The sequence below is a fragment of the Corvus moneduloides genome, chromosome 3 (genome assembly GCF_009650955.1).
Source record: "Corvus moneduloides isolate bCorMon1 chromosome 3, bCorMon1.pri, whole genome shotgun sequence".
Classification (NCBI taxonomy): domain Eukaryota; kingdom Metazoa; phylum Chordata; class Aves; order Passeriformes; family Corvidae; genus Corvus; species Corvus moneduloides.
This window is the reverse complement of record NC_045478.1, coordinates 1990694-2012304: the sequence shown is the minus strand read 5'-3', so window position 1 is coordinate 2012304 and position 21611 is coordinate 1990694. Positions and strand designations below refer to the sequence as shown.

The window sequence follows — 21611 nt, the reverse complement described above, 5'->3', positions numbered from 1 at the left end:
CTCCTGCCTGCCCTGCTCACACAAACCCTTTGGAGCCTGGATCAGGCTGTGCTGATGCTCTCCCGCCAAGTTTGAATCATGAGATGGACGTGAAAGGGTCTGTCCAGGAGAGCACAACCACCCTAACTTTTATATCTTGAGGCAGAATATCCTGCAAGTAACGCCATTCCTCAGCATTTAGCTGGAAAACCCAGGGAAAGGCATGAGTTTGTGGGAGAGGCACCGGGTGACAGCTCTTCACCCTCTCCTCTCTTCCTGTGGACAATTCAACAGCACAAGGCACTGGAGTTACAGGATGAGACACAGGGATTCACTCAGTACACAAAATGGAAATTCAACAACCCCATCAGCTCTGATTTTTAAGGACACTCATTTCTCCATCATCATTAAGCTCTGTGGTAAAAGCCACTTTATGAGCTCAGCTAATCTGGGATGCTGCTGTTGCATCATCACCTGATGTTGATAAACAACTATTAAAGAAAAAAAAAAAAAAAGAGGCAAACAAATCCATGCTTCTCCTCTGGCCTGGGTGGTTTTCAGTACCATTATCAGTGAAAAAGGTGGTTTTTTCAGTACCATTACCACTGTGGTTTTGGTATGGACTGCCATGGTCCCAAGGCCTGTTCTCTGGCCCAAAACCTGAGGTAGAACCCAGCCACTTTCATGCTCTTGAGCTATCCCAAACACCTACAGACCACATCTGACTTGCCTTGGAGGTTTGATTCCTGGTTGTGCCAAGTTTGGATCACATGGATCAATGGCAGCTGGCTGAGGTCACCGCTGGGTGGTTCCAGCCTGGACGAGCAAGTGAACAGGAGCAGCCTCCCATGTCCTAAACCTGAGCTGTGCATCCATCTGGGAGCAGAGCCTGGCCCCTGGCTGGGGAAGGATTGGGAATCTCAGTTTTCCACTACTCCACAGCATTCAGTAACAAATAAATCCCATGGACCACACGGGGAGGGTTATTACTCCAGCACATATAAAGGAGACGTTGAAGTGACAGGAACTTCCCTTCCCACCTTTTGTGGGGATAATACAAATCAGCAGAGCAGAAACACATCCAAAACATCGCTTTTCAAAGCAGCAACAGATTTTTCTGTCAAAGGAGAGATTTCACAAGGATGTCTTGGGCATGGGTGGATTCATGGCAAAACAGTGAAGCGATGCGAGAGACACACGACCGTTTCTCTTCTCCGAGTGTCGAAAAGCTTTCAGGAGATTTATAAAATTAGAGCTGCTTATGATGAACATCTCAAAGGGAAAGGGGAGAGAGGAAGTGCTTCCCCCACGCAGCTCTCCAGCAGCAGCTCCTGATTGTACTCAGTGGGAAACACGGAGCACTCTCAGCACCTTCCCTCCCATCGAGCTCCAGGCACAGGGGAAGCTCAGCAATTTGCAGGATTTGGGTCCTTTTTTTTGCTCCCCTTCCCTCTCTCCCTCCCCATCCTCCCTTTGACAACCACGGAAAGAAAGATTGAGGAGAACACAGCAATTAAGGAATTTGAAGCCTCGCTAGCAGCTACTCTAAATGCAGGCACATGAAGCAGCAGGATTCTGCTGGTGACATTTGGACCACAAATGAAGTCCCCAAGAGTAATAAACAATCAGGTAAAGAAATCTGGAAAGAAATTACCCAGCACACCTCATCTTCCTGGTCCCCATGAGATCCATATAAAATGTGTTAATGCATCTGATTATGATCTAAATTATATACAGAGGCTCCTGCCAAACACTCTGTGAAGTTTCTTTATTGTTAAGTTGGAAGCTGTTTAAGAACGGTCCAGTCATCATGTTTCAAATTAGATTTGGGGAAAAAACATTTTCCTACTTTACTGCTGGCTCAGAACATGGGAAAAAGTCGGGATGTGGGTTTTCTACGCTGAAAAAAGAGCAGGAAGAGTGGGAACAGAACGGCAGAAGAGCCAGTCTGTTTCCTGTCCTTTACTGTCACCTGAGCTGCGTGGCTTTACTGTCCCCACACATGCCAGAGAATTACTGCAGCTTCAGACAGTTTTCTACACATTTTTTCCTGAAAGGCGGATAAAACACCAAGGTGTTCCCATACGCACTCTCCACAGGCCCAAAAATTTTGAAAGAAAGGATTTCTGGAAGAGTCCTGCTGAGAAGACCTGGTAAAACACCATGTGAGATTTTCCCCACACCTGTGAGGGCTACCTGAGCTGTCACTTACGCTGCCAGTCCTTTGTGCTGCCTGGAGGCAGGTAAAAAAGCTGGGTTTCCCCCCAGCATGCTATACCAGGACTGGAACTTTTAAAAAAAATAGAGATACACCCCTCCCAGGTGTATGTGCAAATTCGGGAGAGCACCCATAGTTTTACCTGCAAGCCTGACAACCTCACATGTGCTGAAACCTCCCCCAGCCCAACCTGCGCTTTCTCTCCTGCTGGTGTCTGGCCAACCCTTTGCTCCATGGATCAGCACCTCCTTGCCTCTGCAGGGCTGGATTCCCAAGTCAGAAGCAGAGCCAAGGTCACCTTGCTCAGAGGAGCTGGATTTTAAAAGGAGGGTCCCTGTATCTATTAGAAGTCTCCCATCCATTACCTATGCCTTTCCAAGCTCACAACTGCAGCCACAACTGCATAAATCTGGACTAAGCAGGGCCCTGTGGAAGTGAAATAGGATATAAATAGTTCTTACAGGTTCATTTTGCTCTATACATGGATATAAATCATACACATACACACATATATATATGCCAGCTATCTGCCTGTACCTCATTGAATCATGCAATGATCTGGGCTGGAAGGGACTTTAAAGCTCATCCCATCCCACCCCTGCCATGGGCAGAGACATCTCCCACTATCCCAGGCTGCTCCAAGCCCCATCCAGCCTGGCCTTGGACACTTCCAGGGATCCAGGGGCAGCCACAGCTTCTCTGGGAATTCTGTGCCAGGGCCTCACCACCACTCTTACAGTAAAGAATTTCTTCCTAATATCTCATCTAACCCTGCAGATCTGCAGGAAGTCAGGGATGAGAACAACCATTTCTAGCCACCCGTGGTAATGCAGTGGTTTAAACACCCAAAAAATGCTTTAATGTAGGATCACAGGCTGGATCCCAGCCAGGCAACAGCACTGCTTTTCAAGGAGTATTTATCTCCATAAAACACTTCCTGAACAACGTGCTCGGTGCTTGAAAACAAAGCCTTGCTAAACAACCAGGTTTTAACCTGGAATTCTGCATGTTGGCATTCTCTGCTGCTCCAGATGAGTCTGATTCCCTTACACAGCATGCTGATTTTCACTCTTTTTAAGAAGAAAAGGAATTTTCTCTTTCAGTTTAACTTTGAGGCAAGATGGAAGACCACAGCCTGGCCTCAAAGATGTGAGATCTTTTGAACTCCAAGTCAGCAGGCTCTCACAGGAGCTGAGCTCGAGGGCTGCTCTGGAATAAATCAAAAAGGATTTACTCTTTCACTTGAACAAGGCAGGAAAAAAAACCTCCATAGATGCACAGATATGGGGTTGGGGGTAGGGAGACAGCTAAAATATTTAAAAAAAAATAAAAAAGGCAACTTAAGAATGCCGTGATGGTTTGATAGTCACAGTCTCATAAGCTAAACACCACCCTGCATGGTTGGATTTCCTGGAGGAAATCACAGGCAGAGTTACTAAGCCTGCTGGAAGCAGTTCAGCCCAAGAATATAGGGAGCAGATGCTCCAAACACGACTCCCAAGGACACGGCGCTCCTGGAGAAATCCTCTGACAGAGAGTCAAAATGGGGGCTTGAACTGGCCGTGTGTTATTAGAGATGCAGCTGTGATTTCCTCCCAGAGTAGCAGAGTTCAAGGCCAAAAGGGACCTTGAGAGCACCTAATGTGCTTCATCACAGCCCATCACACTTCATCCAAGTTTTCCTAACAATAGGAGTCAGATTTAGCAGCCAGATTCCAACCCGAGTAACCCTGGTGGCTCCCAGACACAATCCACGTGCTGCTTCCACTCCAAAACTTGGGCTGACAGAGCAGCTTTGTGCAGGATGCTGCTGCCTCTTGGTGTCCTTGTGTCCCTGTGCCAGAAAATGCCATTCCCTGGAACAGGCAGGAGTGAAATGACTCCGTGCTCCAGCCCCTTTGCTTCACTCCTGACACCTCTGCTGGAGCCCACACTCATCAGTGGTTTTGACAATACTCCAGAGCTGGAGCTTGCCTGAAGGAGCTCAGCACAGGGCACAAAATCTCATCCTCTGGCTTCCTCACAGGAGTGAGAAGAAAACTGGAGAAGGAGAAATGTGCTGCTGGCAGCAATTCCAGCCTCTGCAGTGAGATTGGAAGGCTCCCAGTCAGCCACATACCCCCGCAAGAGCTGTGCACCCATGGACTAATCCTCACACCTCAATTACAAAGAGTTTGGGGACAAGAATGTGCCCAGAGAATGGTGCTAAAGAAGAAAAATGTTCAGAGCCCAACTTCCCTCTGAGCTGCGTGCAGGGATTTGGATCCCAAGGCACCAAGACACTGAGCTCAGACCATTAGTGACATTCAACACTGCTTTTAAAATCAGAATTTAAAACTGCTGAAACCAGAATATTGTGAAATGCTGCTTCTTCGCCTGCAGCTCTGCCAAATGAATTTGGCTAAAACTTTCAGCAATTAATGGATGATTAAATGGAAGAGCTGATGGCCAAAAAATATGTAAGGGACTTGATTAAAGCTCTGGGGGTGACATTGTGCCCTATTTTTACAAGCTTTCCTCATCTCACCATTATTTCAACTGGACTATGGGGAGCAGGAGAGTGTTGTTAGAAGGGTGTGAGAAGTTCTGGCAAATTATGTTAAAATCCAGCATGGGAAGAAGCAACTCAGCCCCAGGCATGGGGCAGCCTAACACAGCAGAGCTCCTGTGTGCTTTACCTGTTGTTCCTTGGCTCAGACCTGTCCCACATCCCACATTGACTCCTTGACCACCTCTCTTCTGCCTCCCAGTGCTGATCTCAGGGTTTCCCTCCTGTGAAACAGAAAAACCCAGACAAAACCACATGGACTTAAGAAATCAGTTATGTATGGCCTTGAGGCATTGTACAAGAGAGGCACTCTGACACAAACATTCCTTCTGGGCCTCTCCAAACAGGGACTGAGCAACGTGGGAGAGTGGAAGGTGGCCCTGTCCATGGCAGGGTGTGGAATGAGATGAGCTCTAAGGTCCCTTCCTGCCCAAACCATTCTGGGATTCTGTGATTTATGACATGGTCTTAAGCCTGGAAGCTCCCACAGGCTTGACAATTTGGGCTGCTGGGGAGTAAGGGAGGCTGGAGAACACTAAAGGGGGAATCAGGCGCAAATGAGACCACCTGGAGAACGGACATTGCAAATCTAAAAGGGATCAGATGTGGGTCACCAGCTCCCAGCTCCATCAGCTCTGAGCCAGCTTCCAGGCATTCTCAGCTCCCTTCACACAAAACTCTTCCTCTACGACACCTGATAATAGACAGCTCCCAGGTTACATCCGTGCGATCATTTCCCACAAAAATATTGAATAAAAGCATCAACTCCACTGTTCCGTAAGTGCCAAGGTCCAAGAGGATCACTGCAAGCCACCCAGCCCGACCTGTTCTGTGACACATCACGAGTTCCACCCACCAAGTCCAGCCTCAAGCCCAGCAATTCCCCCCAATTCTTCATCCAGCTTTTTCCCTAGCTCAAATCCTCTCTCAGCCACATTTCTACTGCTAACAACCACCTGATCTCAGCAGACAAACATATAAAAAATTAAAAGAAAATAAAATACCTTTAGTTAAGAAAAGCCCAAGGCTCCAGGATTATCCTTCGGTGGCGGGCGATGCCTTGGCCATCAGTGGCATTTCCCTTTGTTTTAGAACAAAAGGGACCATCCACATCCTGCCTTCATCCTCCTACACAGCCTCTGGGACAGCAGAGCATCCCAACCTCCCTCTCCCCACCCTGACTCTCACTAATGTGTTCCATACTCAAAGCCTCTCCGCAGTCCCAGCTCCAACGCCGCTCCCAGCAGGGAGTCGGGACTGGTCCTCGGAGGCTGGTGCTGCTTATAAAGGCTGCTTCCATCCCTGTCACTTCAGCTGGCAAAACACTTCCTGAGTGCCCACATCTTTGGGATACAAAAAGGAAACACATCACGATCGGAGCTCGTCTCTCCTGGCAGGCTGCAGGTCCTGGCACGGTTCCATCCGCACGCGGCTACAAAATGTTTGCAGAAACAAGAACAGCCACGACCCTTCTATCCCCTCCTTCCTTGCCTGATCGCAAAGCTTCTCCCAGAGTTCTCCAGAAATCACGAGTGAAGATGTTACTCAACAGCCACAGCCGAGGACTTCATTTCAACATGACCTGTGAAATATCCACTTCAAACCTCACCCACGCTGCACGAGCCCAGCATCTGCACAGCCCTCGCCGCCTCTCCTGGGTCTGGAGATGTTTTATGGCAAGCTTGGAATGCCGACAGTTTACAAAAAATAAAAATCTGTTGGTTTGGGTTTTTTTTCCCCAAAGCCACCAATTATTTTGAGTCTCTGAAACTCCGGCCACTTGGGGCAAAGGAGCCAAGGGACCAGAGCATCTGGCAATGGGATGCCCAAATCTATCAGGCAAACAAAGCACTCTCCTGAGAATCACAGAATGGTTTGGGTTGGAAGGAACCTCAAGGATCATCTCATTTCAACCCCCTGGGACACCTTCCATTAGAAGAGAGCTTAGAGGTTTTTTTTTAATTTTAATGTAAGCTCTGGAAAACCTCAGGCTCTTCATAGAACAAATGCCACTTTATGATTAAAGTGAAGTCCCCTCTGTAATAAATACTATATAATTAATATGATGTAAAAATCCCAGCATATATGAACATTTTATTCTGATCACTGTCATTAACAACAATAACAGCATCCCAGCATAGGCTCACCCCAAAAAAAGGGTGGTTTCTCCTTACTTTCCACCAGAGAAGAGGAGGGAAGTAGCTGTTACAACTTCATTTTATATTTTATTAGTTTTTACAAACCAGCTATGCTAAAAGGTTGCACCAGTAATTTAAACTGCGTTTGTCAGCAGAAGTGAAGGACATTGTGGGATACATTTTATTCCAGCTCTTTTATTGCCTGGCTCCTTGGAGTGATTCAAGCAGCTTAAGGATTTTAGAGGCACTGTCACAACAGTATCTGGCCCGTCGCAAGTTGCTATTTTAACAAAAAAAAAGTACCCAAAAACTCCAACTTTCAAAGAACTGGCTGGACCAGCAGAAGCTGTTCAAGACTCAGCAACTCCTGAATGCCACCAAATTATTCCCTCACAGGGACAGGCACTTTCTGCAATGTTATTCCCACTTGGAAGAAGGGGAGGGGGATCCATAAAACGGGGAAATGCTGATTTTTGCAGCTCTGCCAAACCACAGGAACACACAGAAACACGTCGTGACTCTCCCCACCCTCGGGAGCCAGCAGTGCTCTGTCACATCTGCTGGGACACAGACAGCAGGTGACAAGCTGGGGACAAGAGCACAACGAGGCTGGCACAGACCCAATCCAGGAAAGCTTCCAACAGTGCTGGCCAGAGGAGAAATGTTTTGAAGATTCCTGAGACAGCAGGCATCTGCTTTCTGTCCCAGCAGCACCCCGGCGTTCTCCTGGACTCTTCCCGATGGATGATCAAAAAGCAAATTAATTCCTTGAACTCAAGGACCAACCCCTTCTCATCACAACCCCAAGCTGGTGGGAGATGCTGGTTTTCATCCCCATCCAGCTGCCCCGGACACCACGGGGCTGGAGGGGAAGAACATCCCACTGCTGAGATGTCTGCTGGCTGCTTGCCTGGCAGAGGACTCAATTCCAGACTCCATTAGGGAAACTATCCCAGAAAAACAGGGAAATGCTACTTTGTGGGAGGGTGGAATGAACAGGGCCGTTCCTGGTCAAAGCACTGCAGTACTTTGGGCACCAGATAAATCTGAGTGACCTCAAAGCCCGGTGTCCCCATTGCTCCCCAGGATGCAGAGCTTTCCTGAGGTCCCCATCTCCTACCCACACACAGCAAGCCATGAAACACACGTGGGTCACCTTATCCCACCTCCTGGGGTGCTTGCAGAGAGGGGGGTGCAAGGCTGACAAACCTGGAAGGGCTCACAGGGCCATGGGGTCACCTGCACTGATGCCGGGTCACTCTGTGCCATAGGCAGAGGAGAGAAATCCTCACCCTCACCCCGTCCAACCTGACCTTGGACACTTCCAGGGGTGGCGCAGCCCCAGCTTCTCTGGGCAGCCTGTGCCAGGGCCTCCCCACCCTCACAGCCAAGAATTTCTTCCCAATATCCCATCTAGCCCTGCCCTCTGGCAGTGGGAAGCCAGCAGATCTTCAGATGATGCCACACCAGTATTGGAGAATGGGTCATTCTCAACTGTCCCCCTTCAGCACATGCAGACACTGTGCCAGGAGAGCTCCATGTTCCCCAGAGCTTAAAATCTGTGAGGACAAGCAAAACTTAATTTGCAAAGAAAGATCCTTTAAGCAGAGGGAAAGTTCTCATACCCGGACTTGGGCGGTTTTAAGTTTGGGACATGTTTTAATGTATTAAAAAAAGTTTTTCAGGTCATCTTTGATGCAGAGTTGTCTGGGAGGGGGAGGCTGTCAGATGGTGTCTTAGCAAGGGAATATCTGTTCCCTGGGCACAGAGCTTTGTGAACTCCCTGTGGCACCTGCATATTCCGTGTTTGTACTCCAAGCCCCACGGACACTCCTTTGATGTGTTGCCATGTGGTGAGCTGGAGCTCCTAAAGGTCTCTGGAGATCACAGGATCTACGTGACGGGATGTATTTAGTGGATAAGGAGCCTTCCATCCTTTGAAACAGAACTTTGCTGTGTTATCTTGTTTAAAGAACATGTAAATTGCTTCTTTTTTCATGCCCGATGCAGAGAGCAGCTGTGGACAGATGCCCAGGAAGGATCCACGGGGAATCCAGCCCTGCTCTTACACACATGGTCTCCTCCTGGCCTCTCCAGCTCGCTGCTCCAACATAAACAAGTGAGACCTACATCCTCCTGGAAATTAAACCCAGCCTCTCAGACATGTACACAGATCTCCTCCTGCCCCGCAGGAAACGGGGATGGAGGATTTGCAGCCCCAGGTGGCCCGGAGCAATCCCTGTTCATGGGGGCTGGGGAAGGCCAGGAGTGGAACACGCAGCACTAAGTGGCATCTTGGGATATTTAATGCTCTCAGTTTTCTTTTCTGATCTCATCTCTTCATTAGCCAGAGAAATTTGTCCATTTTCCTCTGCTCATCCTCACAGTGTTCACCAAAAAGCTTCTTCCTTTACTCCTGGTCACAAAAGCATCCCAATCTGCTTCCATTTCACTCTTCCCTGACAACTAGCCACCCTTGGTTCCCTATTTTCTCTTCTTTCAAGGCTCTTATCCAGGCTGGTTTTTTCTTTCCCTCACCTGCCTGCACCACCATTACTTTTCCCACTGTCAGAGGTGCCAATCTAAAATTCACTTGAGTTATTTGAGCTCATTCTCCTGAACTAACGCAGACAAATACTGCAGCCTAATACAGAAATATGCCCCTGGAAATCATTCCTGGGATGCAACGCTCCCACCTGAGCTGAAGGCCAACGTGATGGAGACAGAGCAACACAAGCCCAGATCCACAGCTCTGGAAAGCATTCCTGGCATTCCCATTCCAAGTGCCATTAAGGAGATGCCGAAGTCCAGCAGACGTCTGGACAACACAAAACATTAAACTGAGCTCTGATATTTAAGAGCAGAAAAGTTTCCCAGGCTAATTCAGGCAATGTGTCCCATAAAACTGGCAAAAAACCAGTCCATTAACTGCATTTGCTCTCCAGCATTTGCTCCTGAATTGTTTATGCACAGAGGTTTCCCAGCATATTAATCCTCCAGAAAAGAACGTGTAAAACAGAGCTGGAAATGAAGGAGTGCTTGGGGATCCTGTTGTTATGAGTGGGATAAAGCAGGAGGGGCCTACGGGGGGAGAAATCCCCACAAGAAAACTCCAGAGAGCCACTATTTACCTTCCCCTTCAGCAAGCAAAATCCCACAATCAGGGAAATTAAAACCTGTTGTTGCAAGCAGAGACAAAGTCAAAGATTTCACAATCCTGCTGTGAGAAAGGAATTTTAACAGGCTGGTAGAGGATAAACTGTTAGTTTCTTCCATAAACCTGAACAAAACCAGTGGATTTCCCAGAAACAAATTGGGAAATTATCCCCTCGGCCCCAAGAGTCAAGTCCAAACCTGCCACCAAAGTTTCTTCACAGACTTTGCCAGGCTGGGGTTCAGGCTCACGATCCAAATTCAGGCAGGTTGGAGATGCCCTAAAAGCTGCCGAGTCACCGGAAGGGAAAGGGATTTAAGCTAATAATTTACCTTACAGCTGACCAGGAGCTGCCAGCACACAAGGCAGGGTGTAACTCTCACTGGAAATGCTCTGCTTAGAGCTCCGTGTGTTCCCAGTCACCCAGTCCAGATGCCACAATTCCCCTTTCATGCCCTCGTGCAGGAGAAACAACTCTCCACCTTGACTTTTGGATGGCCAAGTGACCACTGAAATACCAAAGGGACAAAGATCCCCTTTAAAAATCCCTAAGTTTCCTCAGCAAGCTCAAGTCTGCCAATCGAGCTGACAGAGAGGGCTTTGCATAAGAAAAGGAGGAATGCAGGGATTTCCAATGTGGAAATGAGGGTGGATAAGGAAAACAGGACATTTACTCTGGAACTGTTGCCCCTAACATTTATCAACAAGGAGTAACAAGACAAAAAAACAATATATAAACTGGATATTAGGAATAATTTCTTCTCCAAAAGGATTGTGCCAGCTCTGGCACAGCTGCCCAGGGCAGGGGGTGGAGTCCCCATCCCTGGAGGGATTTAGAAGCTGTGTGGATGTGGCACTTGGGGATGTGGGTCAGTGGTGGCTTTGGCAGTGCTGAGGGAACAGTTGGACTCAATAATCTTAGAGAAGTCTTCCAGCCTAAATGATTCCATGATTAGGACTTATTTTGAGGGGAAAGAAGGATATTTTTCATCCTTATCTAACTCAGAAAAAACTTCGTTAAAGAAACCACTTTGCACACACTTCAGAGGCTCAAGACATTCGGGGATAAAATTGGACCTTCAAATTAAGGTTCTTCACGTCCCTTTCCACCTGAACCCACAGCTGGAGATATTACAAATCCTTTTCACCTTAAACCAGTTACGTGGCACAAAGAATTAGCATGAAAGTGAGAGATGCTCAAATGAACTGCTGCAACGAAGAACTCAAGGCACGTTAGAATCTCACTGTTCTTCCTTCTCCAGCAGGAAGAACATTTAGAAGTAGCAACAATCCCCTTCCAGAAAATTGTCCTAAGCTTCCAGCCCACTGCCAAAATTCTTTCAAAAGGAACTGGTCCAAGAAAGAACCTCCACCATTTTATGGTGCAAAGCCACCCTCTGTTCCACGACAGCATTTTGCTTTCACAGCAGAAAAGGTGCCTTGAGATTTTTGTCTTCAAGAAAGGCAATGGAAACTTTCCTTGCTCACTGCCACCAAACTGGTGTCGCCCTCTCTAGATCTCAGCATTCCCACGGGTAAAGAAAAAGCAAGTTCAACCTCCAAAGATACATTCAAAGAGGCAGCAAATCCAACCCTTCCTGAGAATTTGCTCCAGTGATTAATCCCAGCCCATGTCTACCTTTCAATGTCACCTTCCAAGCAGCTTTCCCCGTCCTCTCCAGGTCTCAGCAGTACCCAGCAGCCTCTCCCCAAAGATGGGACTCAAGTTTTGGTCTCTCTCCTGACCCATAAACACAGTGGGAGAGTTTAAAAGTTCAACTCTAGATCTTTTCACCCTGATCCAAAAGTTGCCCTGCTGCTCCTTCTGCAGGATCTCCAGCTTTTCCCACGTCTATTTTAACATACGGATATCAGAGCTAAATACGCTACTTGAACAGTATTTTCAGAAATGCAGTTTTTGGAGTAAAAACATCCTTTGGTCCTATTTCCCAGCTCACATGTCCGTAGATGGCATTAAACGCTTTTTATTCTGGGAACTGAAGCAGATTTGGCTGCTCAGTCCAAGCACAAGTACCTTTGCACAGCGACTGCTCCTGAAGGGCTGAGCCCTCTGCCCCAGGCACAGCCCATGATGCTCCCTCCATCCTCCAGCTGAAAAATCATCTGCATTACTCCAAGTCATCTATCATATTCTGGGGACGATTTATTACTCCACTGGTGTTGTGAACTCCACAGATTTCCTTGTTCTCTGTACTTGATGAAAATCACAAGAGCCAGGATGCAGCTACTCCTAAGAACCCTGATGATCACATTTGCAGCACTACAGCTTTATCACAGCCTTTCCGTGACTTTTATTTCCTATCCTGATGAAAAAAGAGCAGAGACAGAGGCTCACATGATCTTCACGACAGCTCTGATGCTGCCTGGTCACACAAAGATGAATTTGTTCAGTGCAGATCACGGAGAACCCACTCCTCCCTATAAGCACAAATTTTACACTCAATTTCTTTTCACTACGGATAAGAGGAAATTGATTAAGCAGAAGAGGTCCTTAAAAAATGAATCTTCTTATATGCTCTTTATCAAACAAAAATAGCCTGAAAAACTGGCAAATCTAAGTGTTTGCCCAGCAGATAAGACAAATCACCCTTCAGTGACTCTCACATTTCCCTCCCGCCGCGTGGAACTCCTGCAGGCCTTTGTCACCACAGGAACGAAGGGTGGTGCCACCAGCAATGATGTTTAATTCTGTAACTTCAACACGTGCAAAAGCTTTATTGGAAGGTTATTGAAGTCCAGAACCCTGCTGCATTTTGTCACAGGCTCCATCTCTAAGGCAAGCAGGCTGCTTGCTGGTTTGGTTTGTTACAGAAGAACAACTCCTGCATTAATTCCTGCTGGGCAAACTGAGCATGGGGGAGATGTGTGTTCATCTCAGCCATTCTGCAAGAAAAAATATCCTGAATCAGAAAGACAGGCCCAGAACATTCTGTAATGCCCCACCATATTTATTTTTCTTGCAGGTCACCACCCACCTCTGTCACGGTGTCCCACAGTGGTAGGGAGGAGAAGAGAGATCCAACAGGCAGGAATTGTGCAGCAAGATTCTTTTTTTAAATTATTTTACAACTCTTTTTTAGACTTTTTTCTTCATAGTCTAATTGGTCAAAGGATCAGCCATCCCTTGGGGTGATTGTCTAAAATCCTAAAACATCCATTGTCAAAATATTTTTCTACTGTACTATAAACAAGGCTTTGCAAGGTCTCAGGTGTTCATGGTTTATAGAACTCTACAAATACCTTCCATGAGAGAGAAAAGTATCTCACGGGACTGGAAAGAAGCAAGAAAAATTCTTGCTAGCAGCAATATTTGTATCCACACACCTCCACCAAAAGAAAAAGAAGGGTGTCATCCCCACTGTCCCCCATGAGGCTCCAAGCCAAGAGCCCAATGCCCCATCCCACCTCCAGCCTGGACTCTTACAGAAATACAATTTGTACAACTGTGTTTTCTGACACCTCTTTTAAAACCTTCTGAAGAGGTTTCAGCTCAAATCTGGCCTAGCATGAAGCTCTTAAGACACAAAGGTTGTGCCTCCACAAAGACAGGAGCCTCAGAGGATGGGCAAGAACCAGCAGCTGCTGCTCATGAGGGGATGCCTCAGATTCTAATACATCACAGAATGGTTTGGGTTGGAAGGGACCCTAAAGCTCATCCAGTTCCACCCCCTGCCACGGGCAGGGACAACTTCCACCATCCCAGGTTGCCCCAAACCTTATCCAGCCTGGCCTTAAACACTTCCACATTTATATACATTTTCTCATCTTTACCACCACACAGCTATATGTGTTTACGTATATATACGTACGTATTTTCACATACTCAGAGAGGGCAGGTCCTACTAAACTCCATCATCCTGCAAAACTAAATCCAGGGTGTCCAAAACCACTGCTCTGGGAACAGTATTTCTGAAGAGATTGTTTCCAGCAACTTCCCCAAAATGACACAGTCCATGGGAACAGCAAGGACAGGATCCAACCCGAGGGTGATATTCAGTGATGATTAAGAAACACATATTTTCTCCCTCCTCTCCCCCTTAATTCCCTGCCCCAATTCCCTCAGTGCTTCCAAATTGGCCCAGCTTTGGTGGATTTTTATGGGAACTGCAAAAGGGATATTTGCCAGCCATCCAGTCACTGCTCCCAAGTGCAGAGGCACCATGACTTGAATTGGTCACCCTGCCTTTATTTGTATTTGTTTTTAATTGTAAAGGAACGTATTTTCACAGTCGCATCCTCCAAAGCAGCTGAGCAGTTTTCATTACAGTCTTCCCAAAAAGCACCAGCAAGCAACTAGTTGGAATGTTCCACCTGAAGCTTGACATAATATGAACAACTGAAAACAGGATTTTCAAACACAGGAAAAGCTTAGGAATGCCACCATTCCCCTCTCCCAGGTTAGGAACCTCCATCAATCCCCTCTCAGGGCTTTCTACCCACCCTTCTCTGCTGGTTTGCTTTGCTTCAATACCCAATTTAGGCTGCCTGCTCCTCTGGAATAGACCTCAACAGTGTATTTGTCCATAAAAAACACATCAGTGTTGCTTTGCACCCAAAGCCACCCATTTTAGCCATGGTTTCACTCAGCCACTCCAACAAGTTTTTAAAAATTCCCTTTCGGTGCCCACACACAGGCCACCAGCAGGATTTCTGAGCAGGCAGAACATGAATGTGTGTTGTGACACACGATGAACATTTCCATAATCGGGATTTCACGTTACTCAAAAGCAATTTGATGTTTGGTTTGGGATTTTTTTTAAGTCTCCAGCAAACCTTGAAGCTGGGGATGAAGGAGAAGGGCAGGTCAAACATGGCCAGACCCCGTTTTTACATGATCCTTGGCCAACTCTGCTTCTCTATCGCCAAGCTACAAAAAATTCTCTCTCACAAAAATTAGATGGCACCGTAACCGAGCCCACCATGAAAAATAAGGAATCAGGAGGGAAAGGGATGGCCAGGATGCTGATAAAATCTGATGCTGCCAGTCTTGTCAGCTCATTACTTGAGGCAGCCTGGGCTCCCCATGAGGTCCCATGAAGCACGAATGACTTAATCAAGGAACCTCCCTGGGGCTGAGGGAGATGCTCATGAATAACAGCATCAAATCAAAGCCTGGGAAATCAGTGGCATCCTATGGAAAATTGATGGGATCAGCTGGTAAATCCTTAAGCTGTTAAGTGGTGCCTTGCTCCTGCCTCATACCAAAAAATTGCCCTGAGCAGAGCTGGAGGCACAAGGAATGCTAAAAAGCCAAAAATGGGGAGTTGGATTCCAGAAGTCTGCAGAAAACTGATCCACACCTTTGGAGAGTGCCACGAGGGACAGGACACAGGGAATGGCTTCCCACTGCCAGAGGGCAGGGATAGACGGGATATTGGGAAGGAATTCCTGGTTGTGGGGGTGAGGAGGGGCTGGGATGGAATTCCCAGGGAAGCTGTGGCTGTCCCTGGATCCCTGGGAGCGTCCAAGGCCAGGTTGGACGGGACTTGGAACAACTTGGGATGGTGGAAGGTGTCCCTGCCCATGGCAGGGGTGGAATGGGATGAGCTTCCAGGTCCTTCCAACCCAAACCATTCTGGGATTCCACGGTTCTAAGGCAGGAGCATCTGTGCACCTCTATGGGAACACAGTTTCCGAATTTATAAGCACATTTTCTCATTTTCAAGCCAACCTGGACAGCAGCTTTACAGTCACCAAGCGCCTTGGGCACACCCAGCGCTGCAAAATCTGCAACGACTTCAAATTCTTTACTAATAACATATTCTCCATATTAATCTTCCCCAAATGATCCATACTGGGAATTTATGCATGACCCAGTATTAAAATCCACTGTAACTGTGTCTCTGAGCGTGTCATGGAGCTTAAATACAGGCAAGCAGAGGGCATTAAGAGGCTGCTGAGAATCATTTTCTAGTACACTGGAAAGGACAAACTGTTTTTATGAGTGTGTGTTTTACAGTCTGTTTTTTCAAATTAAATCTAAAATAGTTCCCAGACAGAAGCTGCATCATTCCAACTTCAATCTAAGGAATATTTTATTTTAAAAAATAAAATAAAAAGAGGTGAAGCATGAGAAAATATGACTCCACAGGAAGGCCAACAGTGTCTTGTGCTGCTCAGAGAGGACTCAGAGACATGGTGACAAAAACCCTAAAGACTTTTTTCTGAGCAAAGATTCAAATAATAAGGAAGCAGTCCTAAAACAGTGGCATCAAAGTTTGTCCTTAATTCCACAATGAGTGCATCAGACTGTGGCAAATTTCTTTACAAGGCTCCAGGCATCCATGAGGCAGCTGGAGAACGAAAAGGATTCCCTTGCCCACAGTGTTCTTATCCACTGCCTCCAAGTAGCTCTCCTTCTACAAATCAGTATTTTCCATTATTTTTAAGTATCCCATATAGCTCTACATGGCTCTAACCCTCTTCCCAACTCACAGCACCTCCAAAGCTGGAACTCAGCTTTTAATCAGCATCAGCAACGATGGTCCAGATCATCTCTGATTCCAGAGCTGGAGAGGTGATGCAGATCCCTCGTGTTTTGTCAAGCAAACGAATACTTGGAAGAGCAGAGAGGAGATGAAACCAGGATCCTTGGAGTTGCACATGGGGGCAGAAGTGCAATCAGCACCTGGCTTGATTTGCATCTCCCACAAATTGCACATATTTATAATTTGGTCAGGACAAACGTAGGAGTGGTTTGATTACAGGACCCCAGGGATGGAAAAAGCAGCTCCCTTGGCAACTTCCAGCCTGGCTGCTGCAGGGGAGGAAGGAATAGGAGGGGAATCACTACAAATACCTCTCTTCCACAGTTCAGAGGGAACAATTCCCGTGCCCTACACACTGAGTATGGTTTGGTCTTACTCCCCCTCCAGTCAGGGTGGCCACACGCCTCTCCTAAACACCTCCTGGGTGTCCTGGCCATATCCCAGGCAAGAAACCATGGTCATCCATGGATCAACAGCAGCCCAGCACTCCTCAGCATGTCACCCTCCATCCCCCCTGCCAGAGCCAGATCCCTAGGGGTCACCAGGGAACAGAGTGAAAACAAACAGATGTGCTTAGAAAGAAATGCTTGGGAGGAACTGAAAGCAGATTCACATCTCCCACCCTTTACTCTCATTTCCTCTCCTTGGACCTGACCTCCTGCCTGCTAATGCTGTCCTTACTCCAGCTTCTGGCTCCTACCCCAACCCTCTTAAACTCCTCATCCATCATAAAATCACAGAATACCCAGAGTTGGACCCACCAGGATCTCAATCCAGCTCCTGGCCCTGCACAGACACCCCAACAATCCCACCCTGTGCATCCCTGAGAGTGCTGTCCAAGCGCTTCCAGAGCTCTGGCAGCTTTGGGGTTGTGACCATTCCCTGGGGAGCTGCTCCAGGGTCCAACATCCCTCTGAAGGAAGAACCTTTCCCTGATATCCAGGCTAACCTACCCCTGGCACAGCTCCAGCATCCTGTCCCTGGTCACAGAAAGCAGAGATCAGAGCTGCCCCACTGCTGCCCCTCAGGAGGAATTATCCAGCCACCCTCCCCCCCTTCTTTTCGAAGCCCTCCCATCCACACCAAATTCCACCCCACATTACAAATTCTGCTGGGCACAGAGATCCCATTACAGCAAATTACCAACGTGCTGCCTGTGCTTTGCAGCTTAGAGAGGATCGAGTTATGCCCCAGCTCATGACACGTCAGTACCATCAGGAAAGCTCCACTCTGCCTCAGGAGGGACAAAACCATCCTGGACAAACTGGAGAGCTGAGAGGGAAGAGTTCTGATTGAAAAACAATCTCATAACTGGGTAGAAATAGTGCTGTCAGCAGCAGCAAGACACACCGTGCCGGAAGGAGTTATCTCTTCTCCAAACAATTTTAGGCAGCGCAGTCAGGAGTGGCAACACCAGCTTATTCCACACTTGCTCCCTCCTAAAATCAATTTTCCAGCCGCACATCCATAGTTCATCTGCCAAGTGGCCCTGTCTTTGCTGTATTCACAGTTCTGACTCCCCTCAGTCAGAGCAGGGAGCTCTCCCTGGAGCTGGGATTAAACACAGACATCTCCGAGCAGGGATCTTTCCCCTCTCCATGTCACCAATCCCTCTCTCTTCTACCAGAATCACTGAACAGCCTCTTGAAACCCCAACCTCACGTGAGGTTCTGCCGGCAACCGCAGCACAAAGCGCAGGTTTCCATATTAATTTCTGCTCCCTGAAAACCCTAGGACACAACAAGAGCAGAATAATAACACCAATTACTGATATTTGATGCAGCAATTTCAGAGCCAATTAACATAATGAACCTCTGTCTCTTTCAGATGGGCAATCTCAGAACACTCCAGTTAAAGGTGAGGGGCTGAAGCACAGAACAGGAATGTTAAACACTGATTACAGGAAGGGAACTGCGAAAGATTTCCACACACTCCTTCCTCCAAAAATCCACCTCCCAGCCCCTCTCCACCTCCACACACACACAAAGGAGGACCTGTGGTATTTTTTATCTGTATTTTGATGGCACACTGAGGGATTAGAGTTGGAAGCTTTTTATGACAAAGCTCCAAGCCCAGCAGCCAACGATTCGGAGGAAAAAGAGGAAAGGGAAAAACAGCAAGTTCTGGGTGAGAAGCAGCAGATTCCAGCTGCTGCATGAGAGAGAATCCCCTGCACCAGAGGAACAGATCCATCCCTCTCACAGGGAATATACCTGCAGCCACGTGTGCTGTTTGCTCCATGCTGTGCCCTCTGCAAAATGCGGCTACAGAGGCTACAAAGGACCCACACTTGAAACACATCTGTGACACTTCAAATCATCGCAGAATGGTCTGGGTTTGAAGGGACCTTAAACATCATGTCATGAAAGACTCTTAAAAAATCAATCCTCCTGCCATAGGGGCAGGGACACCTCCCACCATCACAGGTTGCTCAAACCTGGCCTTGGACACTTCCAGGGATCCAGGGGCAGCCACAGCTGCTCTGGGCAACCTGTGCCACCCTCACAGCCAAGAATTCCTTCCCAATATCCCATCCATCCCTGCCCTCTGGCAGTGGGAAGCCATTCCCTGTGTCCTGTCCCTCCAGCCCTTGTCCCAAGTCTCTCTCCAGCTCTCCTGGAGCCCCTTTAGGCCCTGGAAGGGGCTCTGAGGTCTCTCTGGAGCCTTCTCTTCTCCAGGTGAACACCCCCAGCTCTCCCAGCCTGGCTCCAGAGCAGAGGGGCTCCAACCCTTGGAACATCTCTGTGGCCTCCTCTGGACCCACTCTAACAGATCCACATATCCCTTGTGCCAAGGACCCCTGTTTTGGAAGAAGAAGAACATCACCCTAACATTTAGCACATTAAGTGCTGGGGAAAGAACTTATGACTTGTGCCATGGGTAGGGGACTTGAGGGTGGCAAAGCTCGGGCCACCAGCGTGAGAAGGGGCTGATAAAGCCACACCACAGTAATGTGGATTTCCTGCTTTTGAAGCCACAGAAACGGTTTCAGTAATTTTTTTCTCTTCTTAGAAACTAACTAAAAGCGTGGGTACGGTGAGGGCAAACGGCACGAGAAGGAAGCAAAAAAACACAGGAGAAAAAAAAGAACAAAATCAGGGTCATATGGCCTCTGCCTACAAAGTGAACCTGTCTCCTCATCCCCCATTCCTCATCCAGGACACTTCCCTCCTTTGCTTCCAACTCCACCATAATCCTCGTTTCATTCTTGGACAGTTCTTACACGTTTGTCCTTCTCTATCTCATCACAGAAGTGCTCCAGGAGGCTCCAGTAAATGCATTAGGATTTCTCCCTAAACTTTGTGTAGTCACCCCAAAAGGCTGATCCTTGCTGGAGCACTACACAAGACACACACGATACCCACAAAAACCAGGCAGCTCAAAAAGCCATAAACATAGAACATAAAAGCTCAAAAAGCCAGAAATATAAAAGATCCAAAACACTGGCTGGGCTTTACCCAGACACTTGAAGGGCACAAACTGCCCACGGGGCGGGGTTGGAACTACATCTTTGGGGTCCCTGAAAACCCAAATCCTGTGTTTCTGTGATTTCTTCTCCTGGGTAGAAAGGTTCCATCACATTTAATCACCATAAATCTCACAGTTCCTCAAATAATACAAATTGTAGACATATAAAATATGAGTCTAAGATTGTGAAATGAACAGAGTTTAATGCACTAAAGCTTGTGCTCTGTCACATGGAACCAAAATATTCACCCCATGATCCAGAAGAGGAGAAGGACCAAGGATGGGTTTCAGCGAGCCTCAAATAAACAAACTGATGAAAATAACATGAGGTTTGATTTTCAGATAACGAGGTCACACCAGTACAATCTGAGTGCTGGAATGGCCACAGCCACGCTTTGGGTTAAGCTGTGGCTGCCCCATCCCTGGAAGTGTCCAACACCAGGTTGGAGCAACCTGGGATAGTGGAAGGTGTCCCTGCCCATGGCAGGGGTGGAATGGGATGAGCTTTAAGGTCCTTCCAGGCCAAACCATCTGTGATTCTAAGCTCAGTCATCACCTCCAAGCTGTCACATCAAACACAGCAAGCAGGAGTTTTGATGTTTATTTGGCTACAGACTAACAAGGAACCAGGCTGAACATGCCCAGGGCTCTTGGTCACTGCCTTGGTGTACAACCAGAAGCACCAATTAACAGAACTTTGAGATACCTGAAGGCACTAATTAGGCCAATTAAGGCAAGAAAGAGCTAAATTACTTGCCCAGGGCCACAGAAAGCAGTGAACAAGTGGTGTTTAGGAGCCTTGTTCACAGCCCTGTTCCGCAAGCCGTGAGAGAACCCCCACAGAGCAATTCATGGGGGGACTGTGGGGTGAGAAATCTGTGCTGCAGCCAAAACCGACTTCCTTCCCTCTCCCTCCCTCTCTGCCCACAAAGACAAGAGTTTATGATGAGTTACTTCATGCAAGATGTACAACTTGATTTAAAACAGAAAGAAAACCAACAGAAGTCCCTCACACCCCTCAGGTACTCAGGGCACCTGAATGCTGCTGAAGGTCCACACTCCTTTGTGAGTGAGCAAAGCTACGAACAGGAGGAAAAAATCCAACTTCCCATGTGCTTCAGGAGCAGGAAGCACTGCCAGGGATCTCTCAGCCAGGGATCTCCCATCCCAGCCTCACGAACCCCACTGCTGTGCCACATGAGGCTCTCCTGACCACACAGCTTCCTTGGGAAAGCACCCCCGGGAACAAAACAGAATAAAGCTTACAGGGCTCCACTGCCTATGACTCAGGTATCCTGATACTCCAATTACCCTGGAGATGGGAATAACTAATTAATAAGGAGTCATGGGATGGAAGGGAGCAGCTAGATATTTTGGGTTAGTTTAATTACTTCACCTCAAAAGCGTCCCGAAGCTCCAACAACAAGGGATTCCCCTTACAGCATCCCCGAGCACAGCAATACTCACACTACCTGTATTCCAACCTCTCCTGCAGCTCCTGACATCTCCAGCGGCTACAGATTTCCCTGGGAGAGGTTTCTGGCAGTCTCGCTGGTTTTCAGTGTTAGGATGTAATAAAAAAGGAAATTCATGAATT

General features: G+C 47.6%; 1 protein-coding gene across 5 annotated transcripts in view; it reads right to left on the bottom strand.

The window, feature by feature from the left end:
• The window catches only part of EXTL3 (exostosin like glycosyltransferase 3), a 136015-nt gene that overhangs the window by 46978 nt on the left and 67426 nt on the right, over positions 1-21611 (bottom strand). The window contains exons 1-2 of one of the 5 annotated variants that reach the window (XM_032103582.1): positions 5750-5903; positions 4876-4969 (exon numbers count right to left, since the gene is read on the bottom strand). The exons of 3 other annotated variants lie outside the window; for them this stretch is intronic. The gene's annotated coding sequence lies outside the window, so the exon portion shown is untranslated. Of the gene's footprint in view, positions 1-4875; positions 4970-5749; positions 5904-21611 lie in introns of those variants that run through there. One more of the 5 variants, XM_032103579.1, reaches the window with a different exon arrangement.